Below are 3,403 nucleotides of genomic sequence, written 5' to 3'. Positions count from 1 at the left end.
GCAATCAGATATGCATTTATCTCAGTGAGCGGAAGGATGACTTTGAACAGAATGCGAGGCAGGTCTGCCCTAAGCAATTCCCAGCTTGACTTTTCCCTTTAGCTTAATGATCTTAGGGGCCCAAGATACTTTCCTTTCATAGGATGAAGGTTGGGCAGATTTGTTAGCAGCTCCTTCTAAGACAGGTGGTTTTATAAGCTTAGGGTTCCTTGGCTGGGACACCAATGCATGGTATGCACAGCATCCACCTAACCTGCTCTGCATCACTCCTGAGGGATGCAGAGGACAGAAGAAATTGAGGCAAAACACGAAGCTTATGCTGCCTGCTGTGTCACAGGTAAGAGAGTCTTTTGTCCTTGACCCACACGTCTCATGTCTTCTGCTAGCATCTGTGAGCCTCTGAAACTATGGCAGGCTAACTTGTTAGTGTGCAAGTAGGGTAAAATTTTGGACCTTCCCCTGTTCTTGACACCTTTACACACACTTGACTGTAAGTGCCTTGAGAGTAGGGACTGTGTCTCAATGGACTTTGCTTACCCCGTGGATGACACAAAGTAGTTGCTTGTGGTAGGTAGTAACTGCCTACTAATGCAGCTTTGGTCTAAAGGACTTTGGATGTAAGCACTCAGATTTATTTACTAAATCCAGCTCTGGAAAATACTGCCATTATTCCCCTGTTTGGCCACAGATGTTCTTCCCCTGGTCCTTAGGTATTGTGTACATTCCTTGGGTTTGCAGAAGGTGAAGCCTCAGAGAAAGTGAAGTTCAGGGGGCTACAAATTGCTACAGATAATTCACATTGTGAATAAGCCCTGCTGCAGGTAGTGGAGGTGACTCATTTATCAGACTGGGTGTTTCGGAGAGGTGGTGTGCTGTGGTGCAGTTAGGATGGAAATGCCGGTCTTTGTTATTAGCCTCACAATAACATCAAACATACCAGACCATTTCCCAGAAGAGCCAAAATGATTGCAAACCGACCTGAGCTCGAATGAAGGAATGAATGAGGGCTTCTGGTGACTGATCTCTTAGAAGTAAATTCTGCTAACCTTTGCAACATAAGCCCAGTCATGACCAGGCAAGACAGCTGGCTGGGCTTGCTCATGGGAGGGAAATCTTCCAGGCTGCAGCTTTAACCTGGGTTTTGAACTGTGGAAGCCCATCTAGCCATCCTTTTCTGGTTTAGGAGGAGGGTAGAACCTTGAGAGCATTTGAGCAGACATCGCTTTCAGAGCTAGAGAAAGTCAAGGGGGAAAAGGCTTTGCTCAGAGACTATGGCTGATAGCTACTAAAGATCACTTCGTTTCATTTGTCATTTTATAAATTAAAAAACTGAGGTAGGCCGAGTGCGGTGGCTCACGCCTGTAATCCCAGCACCCTGGAAGGCTGCGGCAGGCAGATCACAAGGTCAGGAGATCGAGACCATACTGGCTAACACGGTGAAACCTCATCTCTACTAAAAATACAAAAAACTATCGGGGTGTGGTAGCGGGCGCCTGTGGTCCCAGCCACTCTGGAGGCTGAGGCAGGAGAATGGCTTGAACCCGGGAGGCAGAGCTTGCAGTGAGCCGAGAGAGCACCACTGCACTCCAGCCTGGGTGACAGAGCGAGACTCCATCTCAAAAACAAAAACCAAACCAAAAAAAAAAAAAACCCAAAAAACCAAAAACAAAACAAAAACTGAGGTAGACTGGCTAAATTACTGAGATAGATGACTGCTCTATATCATTAGACTGCTCATTTTTTTTTTCTTCCTTTGGTTCTGTTAAAAGAAAAAATTACAACAAATTTAGTTTACACATCTTAATTGGCTTTTAGTTCCAATTCTACAATTGGGCAACGCTTCATTCTATAAAATGGAATGAATGTTCCAATGAGAAGAGGAAGTTGATATTACAGACAGAAAAGGGCCAAGGAAAGCAGAAACAAAACGTGGATTAGTCGGTAGAAAGTCACTTTTCTTGTAAAGGTTAAACAACATGGGACTTCTTTACGTCAGCTAAAACTGGCCTGTTTGGGGATTTTTGTTTGAGACAGGGTCTTGCTCCAGTGGGCAGGCTGGAGTGCAGTAGTGGCCCCATCTAACCTTACTACAGCCTCAACCTCCCAGGCTCAAGCAATCCTCCCTCCTCAGCTTCCCAAGGAGCTGGGACTACAGGCGCCTACCACCACGCCCGGCATTTTTTTTTTTTTTTTTTTTTTGGTAGAGACAGGGTATCCCTGTGCCTAAGCTGGTCTGGAACTCCTGAGCTCAGGCGATCCGCCCACCTTGGCATCCAAAAGTGCTGGTATTTCAGATGTGAGCCACCGCGCCCAGCCTGTTTGGGGATCTGGTTAGCATCTGTTTCTCTCCTGATTTTTTGCAAATATCCTAGCTTTGGCGTGGTAGTTTGGAGCTTCAGCATGAACCACCCCATTTTGGTTTGGTTTGATGCGCCTAATGCAGGAGCTCAGTCTAAACTAACGGCTTCCTATAGTTTATCTAACATTTTATCTAACAGCTCTGTCACCCTTCCTGCACACCCGGGGAACTTGGGTGTGCAGCATTCTAACGCCTGCTCAGGATGATACCACATTTTCTCCAGGCCCATAATCCAGAGGAAGTTGGACCCGGAGCGGGCTTGTCTCGCCAAGCTCCGGCTCCGTGCGGGTGTGAGGCAGTGCCATGCCTGAGTGGGGAGGAGCCGCGGAAGAGAAAGCCTAAGGAGGAGTGGAAATGGGTGGGGCATGCTGGGACCTGCTCACATTTGTTCAGGGAGAGGCAGTCCCGAAAAACCTCTCAGGCACACAGCCCGGCACAGCAAGGCAGTCACACCAAGGTGGGAAAAGAGGGCAGAAGAGCGCGAGGGGCTGGAGGTGGCGCCCCTGTGTCCCACTCGTTCTCACTGGGTTGGGAAAGAGAAGCTGTCCCTCAGAAGCGCAGGCTGCGCTAGTAGGGTGGACGTGGGTAACGCTCAGCTGACTCCCCGCAGGCGCCCTGTGCAGGAGTTTGTTTCTGGGGCGGACCTGCACCAGCGTGTAAAGGGAGTAGGAGAGATGTACGTGACCCCGGTGGTGCGCAGCCGCGCCCTATCGCCCCGGCCACGCGCCGACGCCCCGCCCCGTCCGTGACGCGTTCGCGCGGGGCCTCCGCCCCATCCCCCTCCCGGGCAGGCGGCAGCGCGCTGCCTTCGCCGTTCCCCGCCCCCTCGCCTCTGAGGCTGCCCGGATAGCTGCCTGATTCAAGGCCCAGCAGCTTCTGCCTTCCCGATCCCCATCGACGGACCGAGGCAGCCCACCTGCAGGACCGTGGCGCTGTCGGTCCACGTGGCCGCTCCGGAGCAGGCTGGAGTTGGCAGCGGGCTGCGCTGCGGGCACAGGCGCGGCGGACAGCCCCGGGGGCAGCGGCGGGGTCCTGGCTGGGAGA

Source organism: Macaca thibetana, chromosome 9 (genome assembly GCF_024542745.1).
Source record: "Macaca thibetana thibetana isolate TM-01 chromosome 9, ASM2454274v1, whole genome shotgun sequence".
Lineage (NCBI taxonomy): Eukaryota > Metazoa > Chordata > Mammalia > Primates > Cercopithecidae > Macaca > Macaca thibetana.
The sequence above is the reverse complement of the archived record's forward strand: the minus strand, read 5'-3'. Positions refer to the sequence as shown.